Source organism: Protopterus annectens, chromosome 8.part0 (assembly GCF_019279795.1).
Source record: "Protopterus annectens isolate FY-2018-M chromosome 8.part0, PAN1.0, whole genome shotgun sequence".
NCBI lineage: Eukaryota > Metazoa > Chordata > Ceratodontiformes > Protopteridae > Protopterus > Protopterus annectens.
The window spans coordinates 1,221,555,708-1,221,571,633 of NC_056741.1; the positions used below are offsets into that span (position 1 = coordinate 1,221,555,708).

The 15,926-nt window shown below is 36.2% G+C and overlaps 1 protein-coding gene across 1 annotated transcript in view; it reads right to left on the minus strand.

The window, feature by feature from the left end:
* The window catches only part of LOC122809317 (interleukin-17 receptor D-like), a 411,276-nt gene that overhangs the window by 115,011 nt on the left and 280,339 nt on the right, over nt 1–15,926 (minus strand). The window lies entirely within an intron of this gene.

The window sequence follows — 15,926 nt, forward strand, 5'->3', positions numbered from 1 at the left end:
GACACAACAACAACATTTGAACTTTTAATAATATAAATTTGCTAATAATATCTGTATCAGATAGTATTGAAGTCAAGCAAAAGTTATGATATTCTTTCTGTTTCATATCTAAATTATAACATATATCATAGAGATATCAGATACATCTGTCCAAATGTGTACAAAAAGAACAATGTAGATTATCATTCTTCATATTAAACCAGATTTTGTTGACTACTAGGTACAATTTTACTGAAATTAAAGTATGCTTTCCCCATGTAATAATGATATAATGTGGAGTTAATAGTCCAATGGATTAATAATAATCATTGTATTTCAGATGCAACATAAAATATCTTTTAAATCCAACTGCATTCTGGTAAGTGTATATTAATAAGATATAGTTTGTACAATTAAAATGTTGTTTACTCCAAACAGCTTGACTACATTTATATTCCTACATAAACTTTTCTCTCAGTTTGATATTTATAGTAGGTAACGCAATGATCATTCAGAGTACAGTATGGAATGAAAAGTTATGAGGTTGGAAAATATAGTCAACACTGTCATTACTTAAAATATGTCAGTGCTTTTTTCTAGGAATTTAACAATACCCTATGAATCAGTGACATAAGCAGTGGTACATTAGGAACAGTTATTCTGGTTCCTTTATTTACACTATCTTTAGTTTGCCTGTCTTACAAATATTACATACACGGTTAGGTTCTTTCAATTATAATGCAGGGTTATTAACTTCTTTGTGATTGCAGAGCTCAGGCCACAAGGCTGTGAAAGAACTCTGACACCCTAAAATCAGTGTTATACATGGGTGTACAAATACAAAATCTAATTCAGATTTAAACAAATCTGCAGATTTTATTCTAACATATTCCATAATATTGGGACCACCTGTGTCAAAAATGGACTCCTAACTGAAGCTCTATTATAGTTTATGTGATGCCCCTGTGCTGGCCCAGTAATCAAGGAACCTCAATCCTCACCACTGGCAATGGTGAGGGACGAACACAATGGGAGGATGACAAGTACACACACAGTAAAGTACAATTTCTGTTAAGAGCACACAGAGATCACAGTCAGTCTGAGGCTGGTTTCTCCCTCTTTTTCCAGATCCCCAATAAGACTCCTCCCTGGCACAGCTATAGGGTTGATATCTCAGCCGAGTGGCCAAGCTAAGACCTTTAGCACCCACTATGTCCAACTAGTCCTTCATGTCCCTGCCCAAGTAGTTGACACACACACACACACACTTTGAGATTTGATTTATATACAAACACACACACACATACCTGGGGAAGGCTGGTACAGGTTTACTAGCTATGCCCCCTTCTGCACAGACTATAAGGTAGTACCAGCTGCCACCAGCCACCCTACTTATCAGCTGCTATAAGGCCCTTACAAAGGGTGTCTGATCCTACTGTGTAATGTAACTATTAATACAAATGGTAGTCTGACCAAGCAAGGCTATTTAGGAGTGGCCTGCACAGTGTCAGCAAATACATATGCAACTACTCTAAGAGCTTAAATATGTCTCACAAATATCAGCCACAGAGATAGGTTTAAATATATTTAATAATAAATAATAAAAGACCAAGACAATACTCAGAAAACAAACACAGTTACTTCAGAGTTCAAAATCACAGGAAATATTTTAAAACAATATTGCAGGGCAGTCTCAAATAAATACAGAAAACATCTAAACTAATTTTTACTATATTTCTAATCTATATCTAAGAGAAATACTATGCTCTAAGTCTCAAATAACTACAGATAAACATCTAAACTAATATTTAATATATTCCTATCTATATCTAAGAGAAATACTATGTCCTAAGTCTTGCTTACAGAAAACACACAGGCAGAAGTGCTGAGTGGATGTTTCTAGGTCCAAGACAAGATACAAAATACATAGTCTCTCTCTGAGAGAGTTCTTAAATTAATATCAAACATTACTGCTGGGTTAGCTTGCTTGACATCGGTCTTTGTCACCTGAAATTAGTTCCCTGGCTAAACAGATACTAACAGAATTTTAACATCTCTGTGTGAGAAGTAAATATCTCTCAGAAGTTTGCAGAACATGGAAGCCATAAAACAATACAATGCTTTTACATTTGAAACCTAGCAATTATTTTTGTTTCAAGGCAATACAAAAACTTCTAGCTCTAGACATTGTGTCTGTTATTGAACTGAAACTGAGAGGTAACACAATCATAAAACACTTTAATTTCAACTTATTTTCATGAAGTTTTGCAAGTTAACTCTGTATGTTCCAGCTTCTACTTTTAAAACATACATTTGCACAGGAATATAGTTTATATACATTTATGTTCTTTTCCAGTAGGATACACTGTGGACACATCCTTGAAGCTCAGTACTGTACAGACCCTGTTCAACACACACTTTTGCACCAGTAGCTTAATATACACATAACATATAGTTGTCTTAGATTTGTAAGACAACCATATGAATCATGTTGATATTCACAAATGACATATGATTATTTACAACATTCCAGCTAGCTGGGCTGACAGCATTTTTGTTTGTCACAGTTTATACAAAATTTAAGAAGTTTCTGATGAAATGTTTTGGCATTAGAATATGTTTCAAGATTTAATAACATTCTAATTTTCTAATTTCTTCACCATACATAGTCCTATGAGCTAAAATTAGTTTCCCCTTATAAGGACTTTATCTGTAAAGACTGAGCCATTTATTTCTATATTCTTAAAAAAATGACTTACTGAAGAAATCTGCTTAGTACATTTTCTCTGAACAGTATCCAAGCTGTTAAGTTGTCCAGCATTAACAGGCACAGAGGCACAGGGAACTAATCTAAGGGGCTGGCGAAAGCCAACACATTCTGGCTAGGCTTATAGATGCCCTCGGGCAGATAGCCTAGTATTTACCTATGAACCTATAAAAAAAATTATTGTGTTCTTTTAAAGGTCTGATGAAAATTTTATATAAATTAATCAGAGTTCATTCCTAGTAGTAGTAATATTCCACAATAATGTACTGGGTTATCTGAAAAATAAACTAACAATCTTATGAAAATGTTCATCAAATGAAAATGTTTTAGAGATTGTTCTTCTAAAGTCTTACAACCTTTCACTTTCTCTAAAGTATGGTTTTGTAAGGTAACTTGATGTTTAATATGCTGCTACAAAGCACATACCTTTCCAATTATCAAAACCTATTGCCCAAATCCTTCCCTGCATAAGTTCTTATTTTATCAAAAATCTCTCTTACTCACTATGATAAAAATAATATTACACTTATTAGTATATTTATTAACCCACCATTTGTCCTGCTTGAGAATAGGTGAAAGACTATATTAAACAATAATAGCCCCAAAACAGAATCCTGTTGTACTCTAGCAATAGCTTTTAGACTATCTGAGCAACAACCTTGTACCTTCACAACTTGGTTTCAGCCAGTTAACCGATTCATAATCTACTTAGTAAGGAAATCATTATATCTAATTTAAACCATAGAACTGTAAATCACTAAATGAGATAAGGCATCAAACACCTTAGCTAAATCAATGAATATGGTCCCAGTAGTTGGGGCAATCACTGACTCCCCAGATGATGAAGATATCCTTCAGAATGGTCTAAATCAGACTAATGATTGGTGTCAGAGCTACAGCCTCAAACTAGATATGAGAAAGTGTATAACAGCACACTCTAAACTTTGACCACCATGTGTCCACTGTGGTGAGGAAATCCTTCTATGTGGCTCAACTTATAAGTAAGGGCATGGCATCCAGATCTAAGGATGTCAAAGCACCACTGTACTTGGCCTTCATTAGACCAATAATTGAACACAATGCACCCTTTGGCATCTACATGCCATGTACCTGCAACAGTTAGAGCATCTTCAGAGGTTTCTCACCAAAAAAAAATACAGGGTGTAGCCAACATGTAATCTGTGGACCAATTAAAAGCCCTATCACTGTATTCAGTTTCCTATTAATTACTGAGTGATGATCTGTGCCAGACCAAACAAGGCAGTCTTTGACCCAGCCCTAATGGAAATGTTGCATTTTCGCAAAACTAACTGCATGAGGGTTACCACTTCAAAAATCTAAACCTGATCTCTGACATAAATAGATCATGTTGGAGAGACAGATATGTGTCCCAGAGTTTGCCATTCCTCTGGAATAGGCTTCCTATTCACGTGAAGCAGAGTCGTCCCCTGACCATCTTCTAGTGCAATTTTGGCCAGTGGATAGGAAATCAGAAATTCACTCCTGGGGTGGCACCCATGTCCCTTATAGACATAGGCAATCTGTAAAAATTGTCAAAACTCCACTTGCTGACTTTCCTCTAGGGATAAAAAAATGTACAAACTCTGGGTAAAACTGGCTTGGCTTGTAAGGGCTCTTGAACCGTTAGCCTAGTAAGCTCCTCTGAACCTATGAACCTATGAGGCCACTTCCGTGTCATTTACTAGAGTCGTCTGGTTGTAGAATTCAGCAAAGTTTGTAAGTGGTGACCTGCCTTTTAAAAAATCATGCTGGTTCATATCAATTAGTTTAAGAACTTTATCACCTTATATTAGTTCAGATTGACACCTTTTTAAACATTTACCCCAATATGGTAGTTAAACGTACAGGTTCATAATTACTGATCTATGAAGAGAAGCCCTTTTTTTTAAATATTGGAGTTATAGTAGACAGTTTCCAGGACTGAGGCACTATACTAGAAATAATTAAATTATTAAAGATCTCATATAGGATTACATCAAATCTGAAAAAAGACTAATAATTATAATTTAAGGAATATTGTCTGGACCTGCAGAAGTAAATCTAGTTATGTTTTCAAACACATTTTACAGTAATCACTGGGCAAACATCCTTGTATTTTGGCATATTGATCAAACCATTATGACAAGCGGTTAAGCCCTGACTGCTAGAACTGGTTCAGTAGTTGTTAAACATATCTGCAATAATTTTGGGGTCAGTATGGACCTTTTCGTTGTTCTATATAGTCATAATATGTTTATTTTAGTTTGTACTAATTTATCTTCGTATAATGTTTTCTCCATTTTAATCATGAGATGTCAGTCCCTAGTGATCCTTATTAAATTTAGATTTATTTCTGCCTGTTGGGTATGTTATAAAAAGTTTATGCTCTCTCCTTTTGCAATTATATAACTTGAAATTGGAATTTCACCATCTAGGAAAGGTGCCATTTTTCTTATTAACTATGGTGTTTCCAATATGCTTTTGTAAGATCATTTCTAATTATAACCCAAATTTGAGCTATAATCATCTTTAAAACAGGTACAGTTTATACGGCTTACTGCTTTCTTAACTACTGCATACTGTTATAGACCATAATTACATTTTTTATTTCAATGTTACATTTCGTAAGCTTCATAATGCTATATGATATGGAATTATGGTCTAATTTGCCGAAAGGAGAGTCAATTTTAATCTTACAAATTAAATGTTCAGTATTATAAGCAATGATATGTAATATTTTGAGCCCCTACTTTTGTATTAAATCATTTGATAATACCTATTGAAACTTAAAATATCAATAACCCCTTTAGCATGTATATTATCTGATGAGAGCAGTTTCCAATCAATAGTTGGTTAATTAAAGTCCGCCATTAGTATAGTATTGCTATTCTGGGTTTCCTGTTTAATAGAATTCAAAAATTCACTGCATTGACAACTCTTTATACTTGGTGCCCTGTAGCACAGTACTAATCTTAAAGTTTGTCCAGTATGCTATAAATATCTACTGTTAATGTTTCCATATCTTTACTAATTGATATCATACTAGCATGAATACTTTTATGAATGAGTGACCACACACCACCACCCCTGCTATATTTACAAAAAACACTCATAGTTATATTACTGCGGTGGTGGTGCTGCGATAGCGTTGTCGCCTCACAGTTAGACATCGCCTGTTTGATTCTCAGTTAGAGCGCCTTCTGTGTAGCGACATGTGTGAATGGGTGTTCCTTCGTTGAAGGTTGTGTGTTAGGCCCGGCAAGCCAGTATGTAAAAATCTACTGCCAATCATTAGCGGACTGCAGTTCTGCTGTGGTGACTCCTAACCGGGAAAAGCCTAAAGACACAAACAAACTCCTATTTATATTAGCATGGAAAAATTAACTCTGACAAATTCCAGGCCTCCACTGTTTATAATCTTATAAGCTTCTGGTAAAGAACAAAATGTAATTAATTATGCTTATTTCTAACACTCTGAACATTACACAGGATGCATGTTGCAAAAGTATTCAGTCCATCATTTCATTGTTTTTTTTTTTAGTTTTCTAAAATAGGTTTGATAACTTTAGAGATCTTCCCACAATTATACCCAGAACCATAATAACTTAAATATAAACTATCATATGAAATCAATTAACTGTCAAATAAAAATTCTTCCCAGTATGTAACCATCTTAATATTATACACTAGACATAACTATCTCTACCATGTATTGTACAAATGCACCTTAGTGAAGGGACAGTCAGCCCATGTTGTGGAGGGCATAATCTCACTAAATATAAGGTGGTATTCATATTCATTGCCTGAACACATTAAGGCTATCCACACTGTCCACAAATGAGCTCACCCCCCCCCCCCCCCGGAATTCATAGAAACCACTTATGCTAATACTCAATGGCCGAGAGTGATCATAAGCAAATGAAGTCATAATTAGATGCAAGTGAGAAATAATGTAAAATGGCATATGGTAATGATGCCTTCTCCTGCCTTTTTGTAATCATAATCAATCTTTTACACTTTTCCATTCTGTTTACAGATTCATTATAAAAGGCAGAATTGCACCTTTTCAATCAAATTTGCAGTCTGCAATACTGTTGTTACTCGCTGCCTTGCTAGTTCTTTGTGTGAGCTGCTTGTCTTGGCTGAGCCAGAACTGCTTGTGCCCAGTGGTGCTCGCCCATCAGGAAGATGGAAATATAGGCAGAGGATAACTCCCTATAATTTTGACAATTAGGAAATACTCAATAGGTTCAGAATGTACAGGAATATTGTAAGAGTCTTAGTGAGTATATATGGCCTCACAGGGGCACTGGAGAGATGCAAGGATTTCCCTTCCCTGTGGATACATAGGTATGTATGGCCCTTACTATACTTGCCAGATGGACCTTCCAGAGACAGACTGGAGACATATTGGGTATCTCACAGACTTCTGCCTCAAGGATACTATGGCAGTTCTTGGATATACTTTTGGCACATGTGAATCAGTGCATCTATTTCCTGGTGACACATCAGAACTGAGCCTGGATTATGTGTGCCTTTTATGAGGTAGCATGTTTCCCCTGCAGTATTTAGTACAATCGATTGCACTCCTGTTGCAGTTTAGGACTCCATCTCCATCTGGAGGGATTTTCAACAGGAAGGGCCACCATTTCATAAATTGCCAGTTAGTGTGTGATGCACGAGAGTGCATTACCAACGGCTCTGCCCAGCAGCCTGGTAGTGCACACGATTCCAATATCTGGCACCCTAGCTCACTCTACTACTTCTTCTTGCATGGCAGGATTCTCAGTGGTCATATTAATGGTAAGTGGAAAAATATATTTTTTTATTTAATTAGTTATTTATGGTAAAATGGACTACAGAATACTAAACACTTTCCTTTTATTTTGTCTCTCTCCCTTTCTCTCTGTTTTTTTCCTTTTAGGTGATACTGGATGACTCATGACACCAGTGAGAACTCCAAGGGGAGCTGCAGAAGAAAGCTTCAGTGCAGTCCTGTCCCAGACTTGTAGTGTCTTCAAGATGGCCTTTGGCCTCTTGAAGAATCATTTTAAGTGTCTGGATGAGTCTGGGGGTGTCCTTCAGTATGACCCAGTTATCGCATGCAGGATTAGTGCATGTTGCATTCTGCACAATATGATCATTTGTCATTCTGTTAGTAAAGGGACCCATGCTGTTACCACAGCTATCTGTTCTAGTCCTTCTATAGCTAATGGTGACCAGCCAGCAGCAGTAGTAATAGACCCCATGTGGCAGGCTTGTGCATGGTGTATGTCTGTGTAGGTAATGAGGAGGCATCTAGTCCAGAACTATGGAACAAGGCATTCAGATTAATGTTTCCTTTCTTGTAAAAAAACACATACAGTTTGATGCATGCAGTGATATCTGTGGGCTGTGATGTGTGGTGCATGGTCCACTGTCTCTGTTCATCAGACATTCTTTCTCATTTTTAAATAATAAATGTTTTATTATTACCATTAGTGCATCACACCTAGCAACAAGATGTGTGACTATATCAAATTCTGTTTTATAGAACCTGCATTTGCCTGTTTCTCCCACATGTTCAAAGGACTTTGTAAATTGAAATGTATGTAGTCCACTGTAATATCAATCTTTCACCTTTTAGTTTAAATTTACCTCTCCTTAACCTTTCCTGTGTCAGATCCTGATTGACATGAGGTTGTTCCAGGAGTTTTCTGTTCTCGCAACTACATTTATGCCTTCTCCAGATTTCTTGCCTTCTCATCTGATTCTTTTTCTTATATTCTTTCCTTTGCTTTTTGGTGTTTTTAATTGCTTCCTGATTTTAGTCTACTTCTCATTTGATTTCTATTCCCGCTTGACACTGATATGCTTCTGCTAATCTAAGCAGGCAAGTCATCTTAGATTTGTTCTCTTCATGTTTTAAAGCTTTCACTGGATCTGATGAGGTCAGCAGATATGTATGCAGTTCTATGATTACAGATCTATACATGTAATCAGTTTCGAGGAGGCCCATACCTCCTTCAGAGCAAGGAATATAATCTTGGTACACACTGATTTTTTATATCTCAGTTGATGTTTGAAGCATTTTTCTTGTTTTCATGTCCAACTGATCCAATACCTTTGGGGCCAACCGATCACCTCAAAACTCTTAAGTTACAACAGGAAGAGCAAATTGGTTTATACTTGGACTTTTTTTCCTGGAAGCCAGGCCTGTTTTCACTATTAATTTTTGTCTTCTAAAGTATTCTTTACTGAGTTTTGTTCACATTTATTCATGTTTTATTGTTGACCCTTCATCAATTCTCAAATATTTACACATTCAATCCTGTTCAAGTTAATATATGTCATATTCCTTTCCCAGACTGATATTTTCTTAGTGCTGCAGCCTTCCTGCTTTAAATGTTACTTTTGCACATTTATCAAGACCAAATGACATTCTGATATCATCTGAGAAAGTTTTGACCACTCATAATTGTGCTTTCAGCTCATCATCTGATGAACTATACAGTCTTAAACCATCCACAAAAAGAAGATAAGTCTTTGCACTTTGTTGTTGTCTAGGAGCCATTTTGTAACCATGACCTAATCTGTTAAGTACAGTTACAGTTTAATGGATTAAAGGCAAGACAAAAGACCAGCAGAGACAAAGAGTCACCCTGGAATATCCCCCTTTGAATTTTTTTTATCCCAGGGATAATCATTTTTCCTTTATTATGGGTTAGCTCCAAAGTTGTTTGTCACTGTTTCATGGTCACTGTAATGGAATTGATCAACGTAGGGTGTATCTTATACATTTGTAAGCACTCCTTTATCCATGAATGTAGTATGCTGTCAAATGCGTTTTTGTAATCTATCCATGCCATACTTGGATTCTTCCCCTTTTATAATTCTCCATTATGACTTTAACAACAAATGATCATTTGTTCCATATGACTTTCTTTTGTTACTTTTTCTTTCTATTGCCATGATTGAGTTTTCTTCTAAATGATTATAAACTGTTGACATCAATTCTAGTATATAATTTACATATGACTGGAAGGCAAGTTATTTTGTTATAGTTTTTAGGATAGCTTGCAGGATAACTCTTGAGGAGGAGTATCAGTCTTCCTGTTGTTAACAAGGTCGGTGTCTTTTCAGGGTGTGCATATAAGTAGTTCTTACTCAGGGCTAAATCATTGTGTGAAGATGTTAATACTTTTACTCAGAAGTTAGGTAAGTTTTAAACATTAGGGTTAAACTATATTGATCTCTTGTCGTAAGATTCCTTAGCATAAGACCTATATATCTAATGACTTTCATGCAAGTAACTTTGACATCGGTATTAAAGGAGAAATTAGAAAATATTATAATATTCATATCTTTACATTCCTTGACCTCCTGAAGTTGTATAATTGATAAATACATAGGATGCCTTTGAATATTGTTTGAAAAGTACATAATGTTGCATTTATCAAAACTGAATCTTAAGTCAATATCTAATGTCAAATTGCTTTGTTAATGTAAATAAGTATTAAGGTCATTAGCACTGGTTTTGTTTTTCATTATAAATCCAATTTTATACTTGTTGGCGTATTTGTATGTCCAAAATGTATTTTTCCTAGGGATAATACAAACATACTATATTAAATAGCACTGGTCCTAAGAGTGATCCCTCAGGAACTCCAGATATAACAGGTAAGTAGTCAGAATGACCTTTGATCTGTCCAGGCACATGAAATAAATGGAATGCCCACACAGGTACCTTACTAAATGTATACAAGGCCTAAACAACATGCACTATGTGGGCCATCTCAAAGCCCTGTCACTATAGTCAGTATCTTACAGACTGCTCAGAGGTGACCTCTGTCTGGCATACAAGGCATTCTCCTACCCAGTGCTGATGGATTTACTGCACAGCGCAAGTCAAATGGCTTCAGAAATATTTGGTATAGGAATTTAAGCCTCTTCTGCAATATCAGCAGAATGGTTAGGAGGGAAAGGTATATCTTGTAGAGGATCCCGCTGCTGTGGAGCACACTCCCCGTCCACACAAAACAAAGTTAATTTATGTCCGTATTCAGGTGTAACTTGGAGTTGTGGATAGAAAGCAGAAAATTTACGCCAGGACTACCCTCTCTACTACTAATGGATACAAGCAACTCCTACATGCTTTCTCCCATGCATGGGTCCCTCAAATTATCTATAATATGATCCAGTTAATATATAATTATCAATCATGGGTTGGGGAAGCCCAGTCTCTAACCAAAAGGTTAATTCAAGCACAAAGAAAGGAAACTGGATATGCTTAAACTTGCCTGCGGGGGCAGCTAGCGCAGTACTTACCTATGAACCTATGAAGTTTTGAGTGTTTTTAATCTTAACACACTGTTTTCTATTTAACAGCCAGTTCATAATCCATCTGGCAATATAGCAGTTTATATTAATTTTCATTAAATGTTATTACTATTAAAACATTCATTCCACGGTGGTACAGCGGTGGCATTGTTGCCTCACAGCAAGAGATTCTCCCATTCGATTCTCGGCTTGGGTTGGGAGTGCCTTCTGTGTGGAGTCTGCATGTTTTCCCTGCGGTTGAGTGGGCGTTCGAAAGACATGTGTTGAATGGGCGTGCCTTCATTGAAGGTTGGGCATTGGGCTGGCAACTCAACACCATAAAAAACAACTGCCAATCATTAGTGGAACGGAGTTCTGCTGTGGCGACCCCTAACCGGGAAAAGCAGAAAGACAAACAACGACAAAGTCTATTAAAACATTCATGCACATTTTCTGTCTCTCTCTCTCGCTCTTACAGATAGTTTTTCTGACCTTATACTTCTTCCAGCTAGAAAAGCAGCAGTCCATTTACCCTCACTTCACTTAGGATCACTTTGTTCTGCTACCACACCTCATTCCCACACATCCCTACTTCATTTAATTTATACTTTCTCTAGCACACCATCCTCATCAGATGACTGAATAAACCTTTGTAAACAATTATACAACATTTCCTTCCCTTCCAGTCTTTACAAACCTCACATTTTTGCTGTCAAAAATCCCAACAAATATTCCTTCATTAATTCACTTGAGTATGGGTTACAATAATAGCACCAAAAGTTTACCTCTTGACTCCTTTAATTCTATACCACAGCAGTAGCACACATTACATATGATGTCAGGCACTGTCACACACTCTCCGTATATTCTTTGTCTGTCAGCTTTACCAAATTCAGCTGTAAACTAGTGCTTACCACACTTTTGATAGTTCCTTTATTTTTTGTGATTGTATGTCTTATTGAATGACTCAGTCTCAATGACTTACAGTAGGAAATCCCTTTCTATTGGATACACAAGTATCTGTAATCTAAATAACAAATGGGCCACTTTTAAAGCATGGCTAAACCTAAACAATCCAAAAATTGCTGCAGTCATTGAAACATGGTTAAAAGATACCTCTTGGGTACCTTTAAACTTAACCAATAACTGTACAGTCTTTAAAAAAAATAAACCATGTAAATATACCTGTGGTGGTATACTTTTCATGTTCAACAACAATGCTAACCTAGTACCTACACTGGTTGCTACTAACAACACCATCTGCAACACAAATTCCAACTGGTTAATTGCCCAAATCTAGCTTGGAGGCTATACCAAAATTAATATATCTGTAATATATAGCTCACCTCTCTCCAGCATCTCCATCATACAAAATATCTTGTTATCCATTCTTAACATAACCGAGCTCAATAACATAATCAGCTTTGGTGATCTGATTCTTGACTGGAAGAGACTACAAAAGAAATAGCTAAACCAGCTTGCCTGAACTCTGAGACTAACTGAGCTAGTCAAAGAAAGTACCAGGACTAATGCACATCCCTTCACTCTCCTCTCCTAGATGTTGTATTGACTAATACTCCTGTCAAGGTAAGTCTTCTAAATGTCCTACCAGATACTCTCAGCAAACATAACCCTATTATTACCTTCTGAGCACTTAAACAGCCAATGACCTAGACATTGCTCATCACAAAATCTTGACAGTGAGCTGAAATCAATAGACTGGATTGCAGTGTACAACTGTACATATCCCACTTCAGCCCTTTCATAATTATATAACCTACATGCCCCTCTACAAAGCAGAGTTTTGCCCAAAAAGAAAACTGAGAAATAAGGGTATCGCAGCACTCTGGCTTTCATTTGAGTTACACATTACGAAAGCTGAGAGACTATGGGCAGTATCATAGTCACTTGTGCAAATGTGATGGGGGGTATTCCTGATGCTTATGAATTAGCATAGCCAAGGCACAATTCATAGAAGTGATTTATGCTAATGCACAAGGCTTGCGAAATAATGAAAAGCAAATAAGAAATGCTGTAAAGGCTAGTATGCTAATGAGGCAGTTTTGCGATTCATAGTCCTTCATCCCTGCGGTATGCACATCCATTGTTAAATGCGATGCTTTGCATTTGATATTGGAGTTGTAATCCACAAACTTTTCTGTCCAAGTATGCACAAGCACTTCCCTGACACACAAATTATTTCCCCCAACAACCCTTCATTAGTTTGTATTAATATGCACAAGCACTAAAATGACACAATAAATTATTTTGCCAAGCGATCACTTTAGCAGTCTGACCATGTATGCATCAACACTTCCATGACACACAAATGAATTATTTCTCCCAGCGACACCTTCAGTAACATTTCCTAGTATGCAAAAGCACTGAAATGAAGTATTCACCCAAGTGACCCCTTCAGTAACATGAACCAGTATGCACATGCACCAAAATAAAGCATTCACCAAAGAGACCCCTTAAGTAATATGCCCCAGTATGCACATGCACCAAAATAAAGCATTCACCAAAGAGACCCCTTAAGTAATATGCCCCAGTATGCACAAGCACCAAAATGAAGCATTCAGTTTCTGTAAGTTTATATACATACAAAAATCTCTTAAGCATCCTGTTACAGGCCTTGATTTTATCTTACAATCTTATGGAAATTGTAATACCCAAAATATTGTTTATATGGCCAAGTGAAACCTGTGAAGGTTATTATATAGGTAAGACAAACAGGAAGCTTAAAGAGCGTATAAGTGATCATTGTTCAGATATAAAGCATAAGGTTATTACCAGTGCTCTATATAAGCATAGTTCTGAAAAGGGAGACACTCATAGTTTTAAATTTATGATTTTAAAAGTGCTTTATATGTCACTACGTGGTGGGGATATTAAACTTTTAACAGAAAATGAGGAAATGTGCTGGATATTAAGAATGAAAGCACACATACCACCAGGTTTAAATAGTGCTTTTACTTTAAAACTAGCACTGACGTATCTATTAAATGAACAGGTATAATTAATTAAGTAGATAATTTGATATGGTCATGTGATTCGATGATGCTATGGTCATGTGATTTGATGATGCTTTTATATATACTTATATATGTATTCAATGGTTGGTTTTATATGTTTTTGCCTGAAGGAGCCTATTGGCGAAGATGGTTGCTCTCAATGGTTTCCAGTGCTTTATATCTTCTTGTTCTATTTTTCTTGGAGCTACTGGATTTACAACTTATTCATTCCAGTTATTTGATAATGTTTTACTACTACTGGGGTAGAATATGGGCTACCATTAATAACAGCTCACTCCTCCCAGAATATTGCCTTGTTACAAGCAACAGAAAACAAAATACCTAGATTCATTCACCACACCAGCCTCTACGAGCTTCATCGCACCACCCTTACAAAAAATGGCTGTCACATCCTGTTCCATTTTCTTTTTAGCAACACTCATCTTTAAGCTACTGTTTGAGAACTACTATTCTCCTCTGAAAACCTATTACACTTACGAGGAGTATCTCACTCACTTAGAACGACTCAGAGTATACAACGGATAAGACCACCATTTAAACTAGCCACAATAGAAAATGCTTTTGGAAAATTGCTTCTGCTTATTGGAATGCACTACCAGAAAACACCAGGCTACTCTTCGATTTTCTCTCATTCACTGCAGTGGGGCTCTGGAGGTTTATACTCTTAACTCCCAATGACTGCATTCCACGTGTTTTGGCAAAAGCAAGGTAAAGCCTTACATTACAAATAAATGCTTCATATCTCTGGAACCATAAGGTTTGGTAAAGAGATAGCAAACTGTTCAGCACAAACACATCTTTGCAGCAGTAGATTTCATTATATTTTTGTATTAATTTGGATCTTATAAGTTATAAGAAACACACTAAATATTAATTGTGTAATACTTTGTAAACAACTTACAATATCTCAGTATCCACTCAAACTGCCTACATATTGTCAGCAGTATTTTGTTCTTACATCTTTGAGCTTTCATATGAGGTTAAGCAGTTATGTCTGTATTACATGGGTGTTGAGATATTAAGAAAAATATGAACATTATGACAGTATAAATAAATAGTATAGGAATAACAATTAATATCTCTAAGGCAGCACCAGACAGAGGACAAATATCAGTGCAGCTATGTTGCCTACCATGTTAGCTTTAAGTTGAAATGTTTCAATAGTTTGAAATTATTAATGCAAATATGAAGAGACAATATTTCATGCCTAGAGGAGTCAGTAAGATGGAACTGCAGAAACACCTGGAGGCATGTCTACAATGTAATGAGATAAAAACATTAAACGTCAACAGAAGTAGCATCTTACTGAGGAAACCAAATGCAATTGTAACCAAGGTGCTAAGCATTCAGGGTTTCAGTGTGAGCTGCACACACCCAAAATCAATTTGTTTATCCAAAATGTATCCAAGCACAGGCAATGCTATTTAACCTTATGGTATAAGACTGCTAACATACTCCGACTCAAACTGTACAATGTTGTGATTATTTAATGAAGGGGTAAACAGCATAGCTTGACGAAGTCACTATTTGACTGTACAGACTGCTTTTGTTCAAAGTACTTTCTTCTTCTTTCTGAAGCAGCAAGTGCAAACATTTGAAATCTTGTGACATTAGGAATATGTGTAATCTCCTGTTATTGTTTCTTCGACATAAAGTGCATGCTTCCTTCAACAGCACCATCTATATTTTGGAATATTGTAATCATTTTTGTGATGTATGTATAATCTGCATATTTTATATTCATGTTCAATGCTTATGTATTTTTTCTTGCCTTTTGGCTCTGGTTGTTGTAAAAAGGGGGCTTATTACCAGCTTGCCCACCTGGTAAACAAAGTAAATAAATAAAT